Source organism: Bos mutus, chromosome 5 (assembly GCF_027580195.1).
Source record: "Bos mutus isolate GX-2022 chromosome 5, NWIPB_WYAK_1.1, whole genome shotgun sequence".
Taxonomy (NCBI): domain Eukaryota; kingdom Metazoa; phylum Chordata; class Mammalia; order Artiodactyla; family Bovidae; genus Bos; species Bos mutus.
In genome coordinates, this window is record NC_091621.1 from 115,687,041 (window position 1) to 115,699,393 (window position 12,353).

Here is a 12,353-nt window from a genome sequence, read left to right on the forward strand (position 1 = left end):
CACCTAGAATCACACCCATTTCCTCTTGCCCATCCCTGGGATGCCGGGGATTAAAGGCCAACACCAAGGAGGGGGTAAAGAGACTTCTGATTTCTGGGACTTGGGGCAGGCACACTCCCAGACCCTTCCCTCTGGGAAGCCCGCTTGGCATCTCATCCATCCTTGTGCATGCTGGTCCAGCCAGGTGGCTCCTTGGAAACTATCATCACCTTTCACAGACGGTATCTCCCTGCCTCTCTGCCCTGTGGGGCATCCATCACGCACTGTCGACCTGGAGGGGACCACACTTGGTTTATGTTCCTGGACGTGCAGATAAGAGCCCTGGTTACCATGGAGAGCACAGCACTGAAGGCAGCATCCCATGGCAACAGGGCAGAGGGGCCCTTCTGGGCCTTTATACACACACGCACACAGACACCAACCCACCAGGACGACTGAACCATTTGGGGCAGCAGGCCCCCAGCTGGGCCTCCAGGGCCTTCCCTAGAGTCCCCTGGCCCTCATGCCAGGTCCCCTGCCATGAAGCTGCCACCCGCCCTCCAGCCCAGCAGCCCTCGAGATGCCAGGCAAACTTTTCCACTCAGCCGGGCTTCTTAAGTGCCCCTGATAGACACCATGTGTCCCAACAGGAAAACACACACTCATCAACTCTACAAAATGCTCCAGATGTGATCAAAGCCAGAGAGGCAAAAGAAACCAGAGATGGGTTGTTTGGAAGAGGGAGAGGTTGAGGGAGAGAAGCGAGGACTCCAGGGACATGGGCGAGGGGTTGCCCCTGGGTGGGGGCGAGTCCGATGGGTGGAGACTAGAATTGGGGTCCAGACTCCTGGGTTCCAACCCCAAAGTTGACTTGGCCCCTGGGGAGACCCCTGCCCCAGACCAGCTTCAGGCTTGAGATGCTACCCCGTCTGGCCTAGAAAGCTGGCCCCAGAAGGGACATTACGGATCACCTGACACAGATCCCTTGTTAGGTGAGGAAGGCAGCGGGTAATCAGCCTGCCTGGGGCATCCTCACCACCCTTCAAGCACACATTCTTTTCTTTAGGATAAAGCCCCAAATCTTCAAACAGCGATGACTAGACAGAGCTCTGGGTCATCTTCAGCCACGTGGTACCAGCAAAAACACATCCTTTCTGGAATCAGATAGGCCTGGGTTTGAATCTCAGATGGGCTCTTTTGGCTCTGGGACCTGCCCGCACCTGGTCCCTGCTGCACCCCAGCCTGGCCCCCCCAAAACTCTCCCCACAGCAGACATAACGCCAGGCACCCCAGGCCCCCTCTGCCTGCCATGGGCAGTGTATCCTGTGAGGAAGAGAACCGACTCCAGCGCCAGACAAAGTTCAAACCTCACCTCTTCCTTACTCACTAGCTCTGTGACAGCGGATGGCTTAACAACCTCTGCATCGCAACTTCTCATCTATAAACGGAAGCTAACAGTACATCGCATGGGGGTGATGTGAGTTGGCAAGCGCACAGGGCTTAAACGGTGCCAGCAGGCAGGAAGCACCATGCACCGTGAGCTGCCAACACTACTCTGCTCATCTCTGCCCGGCTCACTCATGAAGGCATCACACCTTGTGTAAATGTCACCTCCTCAGCAAGGCTGGACTGCCCTGTAGCTGTGCCCCCGTTACACTCTACACGCTCCTAGTGCAACCCAGGTCACACTCACAATTAACACTACATTATCGGAATAAATTGGGACAGTATGACATATACATACTACTCTATAAAATTAGATCAATAACAAGGACCTACTGTATAGCACAAGGAACTCTACTCAATATCTTGTTATAAGCTACAGTATTAATAGAAAATATATATATATGTCTGTATGTATAACTGAATCACCCTGCTGTACACCTGAAAGTAACAACACTGTTAATCAACTATACTTCAATAAATTTTTTTTTAAATAAACTATACATGATCTGTCTTTTCCTGTTAGATCATATTCCATGAGACCAGACAAGGGTGAACCACAGGCCCATGTATTCCTGGGATGGTCCTGGTTTATACCTGTTGTCTCAGTGGAGCAGGTTACACTGGCATTCAGAAAATATTGACTCCTTTCCCCTTAAGAAAGGGTATAGTTATCAGAAACACGGGGACTTGTGCTCAGCCACGTGACTGCTTTGGCCAGTGAAGCACTATCAAATGTGATGTCAGCAATGCTTTGAGAGAGACATCGTTCTTTCCCTTCCTTTCCTTGTGCCCTTGTGACTCAGCATGAGAGGAACATGCTCAGGCACCTTCTGATCCACTGAGAGCACGCAGACCTATGGAGACTGATCACAGTCTGAAGCCTGGAGCCCAGCCCAGCCAACCCTCAGCCTGAAGCAGACATTTTCCATTCAACCTACACACACTTAAGCAAGAAACATAAATGACTGTTGTAAGCTGTTGATTTGGGGATGGTTTGTTATACAGCACTATTGTGAGAGTAGCTGACTAGTACACTCAGTATAACTATTAATAATGCTCCCTTTCACTCTCAAGAGTGTCCTAGGTTAGATGGCAAATTATCTAGTCACCCACAGCCAGTTCACATCTATCTTTTTCATCCCATTAGCACCTAAAACAATAATCACAAATAAACACAGCAATGATGCCCAGTAAATTTGTTCAGTTTCTCAGTTGTGTCTGACTCTTTGTGACTCCACAAACCGCAGCACACCAGGCTGCCCTGTCCCTCGCCATCTCCCAGAGTTTGTTCAAACTCGTGTCATTGAGTCGCTGATGCCATCTAACCATCTCACCTTCTGTGCCCACTTATCGTCCTGACCTCAGTCTTTCCCAGCATCAGGGTCTTTTCCAGGGAGTCAGCTCGTCACATCATGTGGCCAAAGTATTGGAGCTTCAGCTTCAGCATCAGTCTTTCCAATGAATATTCAGGGTTTATTTCCTTTAGGATTGACTGGCTTGATCTTGCAGTCCAAGAGACTCTCAAGTTTTCTCCAGCACCACAGAATGGAACTGAATTATATATTCTCTTAAATCTCTTTCTCAAAACACGGAGTCTTCTTTCCAACTGGATGGTGAGAGGTCTGAGCTAGGGGACTCCACTATATCTTTCATGATATGCTGGCTGCTGGACCATCAGAGGGTTTAACCTCACCCCCAGAGTTAAACGTTCAGAGAGGGACTAGGATGGCCATAGGGGGTGTGATCCCCCAGGATTAGACAGAAAGGGGAAACAGACCAGACCAGGAGGTGAGCATGGAGAATGAGCAGCTTGCCTGCCTACCCAAAGTCTGAGGATTAGGCCACATGTCAGCCTAAGGAAATAGCCATTTTGCTAGAACTAAGAACAACTGGAAACTAAGCCACTGCCCCTACCCTCCTCCAGACTACAATTCCAAATAAAAAGTTCAAGATCCCAGTCCTCCAATCTCCTCTCTGTCTCTCCTGCCCATGTTCAGTCAACATGGATTTTATGAAAGAAACCAATGGGGCCAAGGCAACAACCCTGAATCCTGAGCCCTCAAGCAGGGATTCCTAAGGCCCTGAGATGGGTTGGGTGATGCAGGCTGAGGGTCACAACCTCCCCACACTGGAGTCAGCCACTTGGCCAGGGCACACAGCCACCCCGGCAGTCACCCAGTGACTGTATCTTTGGCTTTCTTGTTGTTTAGTCACTAAGCTGTGTCTGACTCTTTGCGTAGCCCGCCAGGCTCCTGTGTCCATGGGATTTCCCAGGCAGGAATACTGGAGTAGGTTGCTGTATCCTTCTCCAGGGGATCTTCCCAGCCTAGGGCTCAAACTCACATCTCCTGCAACACCTTTGGCTACCTTGTGATAACCCCAAGGAGGTACTGGAGGACAGCAGTCTGCCAGGCAGGGATCTCAAAGCTTTTTGTTCTGTTTCGTGCTTATGTCTATGACCTCCAGACCCACAAAATGCTGCAGCTTTCCATTCCGAAAACAGAGGCTTGTGCCTGTGCGAAGCATCTGGGCATGCCCAGCTGATTAAATGGAGCGATCTTGCGGTTGCAGCTGTAATGTGTGTTCCAAGGGTGTTGTTCAGTGTGTCAAGCTGCTTTCTGTTTAAGTTGGTTACAAACACATGTGGTGTGCGTGGAGAGCATCACTCAGGGGAGTGTCGTTAGCAGGCATGGGGAGCTCAGGGTTTCCACAGACGTGTGCTGAAACGGCAGCTCCAGGGATCAAACAGTTGGGTGGTGTCCATGGTGACGCATCACCCGGCTGGTCCCCTCCTTCCTTCCAGGGCAAGATCAGCCCCCTCCGACCCACCTGAGGTCCTTGCCTCCCACAAACAGGTGGTACCTTTCATCACAGCCTAGAGGGTTTGTGAAGAAGATGCAAAGATTCCTCTCTCCATCTCAGCAAGAGGAAGTGCATCAGGTCCAAAGGGCTGAATGATTTGCCCTAAAGTTTCCCAAGAGAGAGTGATTGAAAAACTGGTTCCCAACAGGTCCATTCCCACCTCGTGGCAAGAAGTGCTCAAGTTTTGAACCCTCGCAAGCCCTGTTGTGCCACTGGCTTAAATCCTAGACAAACCGCTCGGCAGCATCTTCTTTTGTTGTCTTTCATCACGACCCCTCTCTAGGCTTTCTTCCCCCTACACCACCCCAGGTATCTCCCCCAACCATCTCCCATGGCTCCAGGGCTCTCTTCTCAGCTGTAATCAGCCTCAGCCCATTCTTGAGCCTCTCCTTCAGTCAGTATCTCTGGACCAAGACTGCATCAGTCTAAATCCGGTCAATCCCCAACCTTATTTCCTCTTTCCTTCAAATCTCTCCTTTCTGCTTAAAACTCACATGTCCCCTAAGTCTCATTTTTTTCTCTTCTTGGCCACACTAAAGCTAGTTATGAGCCCCTTCAGCAGCTTTGGCCCACCCCTTGGCCACCACCTGGCCCCCGGCCCCTCTGCGGACAGCTCTATGCATGGGTTCCCAGTTGGGTACCACTTTACCTCGACGGTTTCCATCAGATTTACTGTGAATACCTGGGGTTCCATCACTATATTGCAAGCCTGCTTTGACACCACACCCAGGTCAAAGCTCAGCATCAAGTAGGCCCTTGATGCAGGGATCCACTCCTGTGTCAATAGACGCTGAGTTCTAAGAAAAGTCTCTGATGGTCTGGATTTCTTGCGACCTCCCAAAGCAAGCAAGAAGAACAAAATACAACTCTTCACAGCAGAGGCACCTGCCTTATCACACTGACTCAGGTCCCATCCTGGAAACACCATTTCACTCACTGGGAAACACCAAGAAGACATTTCCATGACAACAGCAGAGCCTCCCTAAATCCCACAGCAACCAGGAGGCAGACTCCTGGGCAGGTTGCCTAAGAGGCTTACCTGGTGCGTAAGGCTGCCTGCTCGGGGGTCAGGTTACTACACCTGCAACGGAGACAGAGCAGCAAACAGGAGTCGGGAAGGAACCTACTCCACTGACAAAAGCAAGAAGTGACAATTGACAACCTGATGACATGGAAGAAGTTACGGGAAAAAAAGACTGTGAAAAGTAGAAATGAGAAAGCAAAACCATAGCACGCTGGGATCTCCTAACAAACCGCTCTGGCAAGTGACACATCACTCCTGCTGAAACAGGGATGTTGATGAGGTTGGCCCATCACAGACCAGGGGGTGACCAGGTCAGTGAGCCCCTCTCCCCTCCCCAGACCTCACCAGGTGTCCCTCAGAGGCTGCTGACTGGAAGGATTAATTTGAGGAATCTGGAAGCCCAGATCGCCTGACATCTGGCTGGACAGAGCTCTGGGTCACCTTCATCCGTGTGGTACGAGGGCAAGCGTATAGTTTCTGGAGTCAGACAGGTCTGGGGCTGAACCAAAGGTGGGCTGGCTTGTGGCTTCAGGAAGCTCCTATCTCCTGAGTTCAGGGTCTCCCTCTGGAACATGAAGTAAGAACAGCCGTTTGGGAGGGTTCCTGGAGGCACAGAGCGCACCATGCAAACTGCACGATCCCAGTGCACTGATTTACAATTTTTTAAAAAGCGTCTTATGATTATACAATGTTTGTCAAGACTCTTGAGCTTGAACTGTATCAAATTCTGCTGGTCTAGGAAATAGTATAATTTTTCCCAAGGGAGCAGATAACTAATAGATTTACTTAACCAGACCTATGCCCCTCACCATGCTATTTGCACAACTACATCGTAAGCCTCACCATACTGCTGTCAGGCATTTACGACAGGTCTTCTGATCCTCATTTCATAGCTGAGGACATGGAGGCTCAAGAGAGAGTGGCTTGTCCAAATATCATATCACCTGCTGTGAAGGCTGGAGCCAAGCTGAGTTCTTCTTATGGTTAACTCACTGCTCTTAGTCCAGAGGAACATCCCTAGAGAGGTGCCTCGGGGTCTGATAAACATGTGGACGGTCACCATCCATCTCATAATTTAGTAAAGACTCCGCTCCCTCTCCACTTCTTTCTAGAGTAGGAACTCTTTGTGTAAGTCTTTCTTCATACCTGCTGCCCCGCCCCATCTCTGATCACATTACCCTTCCTTCTCTGAAACAGCTCTAGCCTGGCTGGGTTTTCTTTAGGCAGGATTACCTGACTTGCACACGTGAGGTTTTGCCATGACTTGGTAAATCCCTAAGTGATGTGATCACCTGAGGTTTTTTCATGGGTCTGCGGGTGCTGTCACGCATCAAAGGATGTTTCTAGAAAGTCACAGTCACCACTGAAAATCTTTGCCCGAGGCACAGATGGGGTGTGAGCACCCCATCACAGATGACTTGCTTGGGGGCCAGCTTCCCCCAAGGATCTTTTCTATATAATGTTTTTCTACAGTCTCACAGTTACTTTTTGAAAATGTTCTCTATCCGTCTGTCCCTAGATTTCCCAGAAAAGCTGATTGAACATCTACAAGCTTTGAGATGTGACTTTGAGCTTAAGCTCCTTGAAAATGGGGTCATGCTTAATTCATCTCCATTCTGCCAGCATCGATTTCTGACACACCATCAGCGCAAATGCGTGTTGGCTTAGCTACACCAGGTGAAGTGTGGGGCAGGAGGGCCCTGCTTTGACTGCCAGGATAGTGGTCTTAAAGAGGACCGCAGTGATGATAAAACTGTTTGAAAAGCCCATGACACAGGAGGACATGGAGCAGGGCCAGGTGTGTTTTGTTTGCAGGAAAGAAGGTGTGAGAATTATTAGGGACACAAGAACTATTTTCAGATATTTAAAGGCTGGCCTTCTCAACAGAAGGGCTTCCCTAGTGGCTCAGTGGTAAAGAATCCACCTGCAATGCAGGAGACTCGGGTTCGATCCGCGGGTGGGGAAGATCTCCTGGAGAAGGAAATGGCAAATCACTCCAATATTCTTGCCATGGAAATCCCACGGACAGAGAAGTGCAGGGAGCGAGCTCCGTCCCTGGCAAAGGTCATGAGGAAGGAGGCTTGGCATACGCAAAGGCGGGATCAAGCCTCAGGAGTCTCCCTGGAAATTCTCGAGCAATCTACCCCCAAAACCAGAGTCTGCCTACTTTTTTTTTTTTTTTTTTTAAATACACTATGCTTACGGGCGTCTGCTTCCAGGACTTCAGAAGTATCTCTCCTTTGTTCAGAATGCAATGCCCGCCTCTGCCTACTTTCTGCTTTGTACTTTCACCTACACCTCTGACTTTACGGGGGCTGTCCCCACTACCTCTCTCTGTGAAAAAAGAGTTAGCTTACAGCTCCAGTTAATAATTCCTGGGTGTGACAGTGTTTCAACCTACAAACTCCTTTGGAAGTCCTCTAGCCTGCCTGAATAGGTTTTTCCGGCCACATGTGATTGTTCAGAGCCTCCCAACTGTGAGAGGCAGGAGATGTTCTAAACTGTCTAAACACAGATTCTTTTGAGTAGTTAAAAGATTGATTAGAAATTGTATTGGTGAAGGGTTTTTCACTTGTTGGGCCAATGTTTGCTGCTAAGTCTCCATACCCCTTACCTACTGTGTCCTTGGCAGTGTATTGATTGATATAATGGGTGTATAGAAATGTAAGTAGTAGCCTCAATGTTTGTAACCTTGGACGCTTGAGTTAATTCTTTGATTGAGCCCACCTCACCTTTGCCCTGTAGGAATGCAACTCTATCCAGTGCTTTTTGGAGACTGGCGCCTGACTTTAGAATAATCGCCTGACTTTGGAATAATCACCTTTAGAGAAAAATAAGTTTCTTAAAATGTTAACAGGCCTCCTGGCCAGAAGATGATGTAAATCACCTGAACTTTTGCATATGATAAGTTTGAAAGCCTGGCTTCGATTAGAACCAGGAACTGCTGTCCTTGCATGACTCCACCCCTTCCCCCATTATCCTCTATGCACAACTTAAGGTATAAACTACTTTGAAAAAATAAAGTACACCTCTTTTTGTTCACTGAAATTTGGTCTCCCCATGTCGTTCTTTCTTTCACCTTCTGGCTGAATTTTTCCTCTGAGGCGGGGAAGCTCGTCAAGCCTACTAATTTTGCCTGGGCTTCTAAGATCCAACCGGGGAGGCCTTAGTGTCTCCTCTCCTTCGGGAGAATGGGAGGACGCGCGGCCTTCGTAGGTGACGTTAATTCCCCTGCTTTGGAATTTTATTCAGCCTCTTTTCTTCACTGAATTTTCCTACTGAGCTATCCTTATTTCAGCCGCTTTTCTCCACTAAATTTCCTCACTGAGCTATCCTCATTCTGTTACTCTTTATATCTTTAATTAACATTTAATTAAGCAATTGTTTCCTGATCTTCGCCTACGCCGTCTCTCCTTTGAATACCCTGGATCAGCCGGGGCTGGTCCCCGGCAGAGGAGCCTGGCAGGCTACAGTCCACAGGGTCACAAAGAGTCAGATACGACTGAGCAACTGAACAATAACAACCACCAGAACCCGACATTTCGAGCCACTGGAAATAGTCATGGAGCCAGAGCAAGAACTTTGCCAATTTCCCCTGTTTAAGTTCTGCCCCCTGGAGCTCCATGGAAAAAGGGCTTCTTCCAACAGGAAATGTCTAGCAGACAAATACTCTGCCCCCAAGGCCAGGCACTTCCTACTATAAGAAAAATAATGCAGGGTGTTTGCTCGATCAGTATGCTGGGAGTGGAAATCTTCCATCCCCTATCCCATGTCCAGGCATGGAGGTCAGCCAACCTCTAAGCTCCACCCACCTCTGTGACGTCATGGTTTAGTCCTGGGGTTCCAGGTAAATGAGAGTTGACTGCACACAAGGGCCAACGAAACAGGAATCCTATAGCTTGTCATATATTTTCAGGCAAATACCAGCTTCTCTCCTCCTCGGTAAATAGGACCTGACAAGAGGGGGTCGGGAAGGCAGGGAGCTAGTGAACTGGACTCTCACCCCCACCCACCTCTGGCCATGCAACCCTAGGAGGCCATGGGGAGTTCATGCAGCCTTCTGGCGCAGTGGAAGCCACCAAGTACTGGTACTCCAGGAAGGAAGATTCAGTTTGATCCAAAACAGGAGCCACCAGCTAGGGAAGGCCGGGAGGCCACCCTCGCAGGACCAGAACGGCCTCAGGGTGCAGTTGGGGGCACCTCATTCAACTCCTGACCCACTGGCAGCCCCAGGCTGGCTCCTCCCCTCTGGAGGGTTCATGACATCTGGGGAGGAGGAGGAGGGAGAGAAAGGAGAAGGGGGATAGGCCTCTTTCCCAGCTGCATCTCATAAGCAGCCTGACTTATCTCCCTGTCTATAAAATGGACCAGAATACAACAGCACAGAACATCATTACCCATGTTTCTGCTGCAACCGGCTACTGCCTGCTCTTCTCTGTCAACTGTGCTCCTACACCCTCAGAGGAAAAAGAAAAGTCTTCTTCAGGCCCATGAAATATGACCCCTTTTCAGCCTGCAAAGTGCTTCCTGGCTCAGTCCAATACTTCAAAAACTGAGACTCACAGAAAACAAGCAGCTGGCCTCACACATCACCTCTCCTTGGTTTCCTCTGTTGGGTCCAGCCTCATCTCCTTCTAACCCTGAATGCTCTGCTCACTTAAGAGGGCAGAGCCAAGGACACGGGCCAGGTTTGGCATAGAGTCCAGGCAGGTGAGTGAGGTCTGCAAGTCAAGTTCTTGACCTGATCACTCCCGATCGACAGTCAGGAAGGACCTGGCTCTGGGCAGCACTGTGATTTCTGGCCAACAATACCAGGCTCAACAAGTCCATATTTGGGGCAGCCGAGGCTGACAGTGAAGACACATTCGAGACCTTTAACCTTTTAACTTCAAGCCTTCAGAAGCAACGTTTCTAATTCAAGTGCCACCTCTTACAGAAACTCTTCTCTTACTCTGCTAGTAGCAACTACTCTCCAACCTTTGTCCCGTCCAATCACGTTCATACTTATATTACAGTCCTTAAAAGTCTTCACTCCATCCTGCCTCGCACATGTCTGGCTCCCTATGTGACTGCTAGATCTTTAAGGACACAAACTGCACCCTATTCCTCGCCATGACTCCATGCGTTGAGGGCACACAGACTTGTTCACTGTGAGCATCAGTAAATGTTGATCGCATTGAGCTGAACTGCCTGTATGAATCCCAGCAAAGATCAAGAAGAAGGCAGCAGGCTCAGGAAATAATTCATCATGGGTTGATCAACGTTCTTTTCTCCTCTCCAGTCCCTCCCCCAAACCAGTTGTGGCCAGTTCTCCCTGAGTCTGACCTGCTGAGAAGCCTCCTAAGGAAGAACGTGGCTTCCTCTGTCTCTCTCCTCTGGGCGGGGTTGGGGAGTGGATGTGGGTGCGTTTCAGGAAGATGGAAAAAGGGCTCAGAGACAGAGGCGGGTGGATCAACCTCCTAGTGGCTGTTCTGAGGAATTCTGGCAAGGATCAGGGCCTCTGCCTTGTAACAGGAGGTGTGTGCATGCTCAGTCACCTGAGTCGTGTCCAACTCTTTGCAACCCCATGGACTGTAGCCAGCCAGGCTCCTCTGTCCATGGGATTCTCCAGGCAAGAATCCTGGAGTGGGTTGCCGTGCCTTCCTCTGGGGGATCTTCCTGACCCAGGGACTGAACCTGCATCCCTTACATCTCCTGCATTGGCAGGTGGGTTCTCTACCACTAGCGCCACTTGGGAAGCCCTTGTAATAGAATGAGGGAAAGCCAATTCTTGAGACGCCGGTTCTAGATGGGCTCTCCATGAGGGGCTGGAGCGGGCTGAGAGTCTGCAATGGAAGGGATGGGTACACAGGTGGGGCACAGCGCCACTCTTGCTGTCCACAGATGCCACCCAAGGCCTCCTGATATCACTGAGGTCTTAGGAAGAGGGACTGAGGAAGCAGGACGTTGCTAAGAGGGCACCAGACCCACCACAGGGATAGGTGCTACTCCCCCCCATGAAACGTCATCCCCAGAAGAGGAGGGAACAAGGAAGAGCCATTCACCCCTCTCCAGACGGTACAGTGGACACTGCCTATATACGATGCCCTTGGTGCATCCCCCAAGGTCACCAGCTACTCACCCTGAGGTGAGTGGACTTCTGGTCTCCTCTCCTCCACATGCCATTGTAGTTAACTGGCAGCAGATGCTTTCAAATACAGTTTTGTATATCAGCTTCAGTTAGTAGCTAAATCTAACTCAGATGTTTGAAGCCTATTGTTTTGTCTCATCCACAGCAAAACCTCCCAGCTAAGAAAAGCAGCCTGTGAGTGGATATTCATTTTCATGAAAAGACAAGGCAGGGTGCTGGCTAATATGGGATCAGCACTATACACAACCCCAAGGCCCGGGGTACCCCAAGGAATAAAAGCCATTCCCCTCCTGGGACATCAGGGCATGAACCTTGGGTGCTGAAGGCAGAAATCTACTCCTCTACCTGTGGGGATGCTCATATGGCCCCAAGAGACTAGAAGAGCCACCTCCCTCCAGCCAGGACAGCATTTCCCCCACTGGCTCCATCACAAACCTTGTTTCTGCCTGGACACCAGTGCCGTGGGCTGGGAGTTCCCGAAGAATCTACTGGAGGGGAGTGGGGGTCCCCGCTGGATACCTCCCTGGGGAACTTCCCATGCAGCACTTACACACACACATACATGCACATACACATACACAAATACATGCACACACATACATGCAGAGTCGGGCTGGGACCCCCATTAGCACCCTCACCACGCAGCCTGCTGGACCCAGATGCCCACAGCAGGAGGGAGGGGCTCACGGTGCGGGAAAGGGCATCTTGTCTCCCCTCTGCCCAATGTCCACCCCTGGGAAAGGAGCTTCGAACCCCACATCTCCAGCTTAGGCTTGAAGGGCTGCGGACAGGTAAGGATAGCTGGTCCCAGGGCTTTACATGCAAACAGACCTCCCAGACCCTCTGGGCCCTCAGCTGCTCTCTGCTTTTGAATGTCCCAAACCACAGGCACGGGGGGGAGGAATGGAGCTC

General features: G+C 50.2%; 1 protein-coding gene across 2 annotated transcripts in view; it reads right to left on the reverse strand.

Annotated features, from left to right (window-relative positions):
- ANO2 (anoctamin 2) overlaps positions 1-12,353 on the reverse strand; it is a 337,501-nt gene that overhangs the window by 205,463 nt on the left and 119,685 nt on the right. The gene's annotated exons all lie outside the window — the stretch shown is intronic.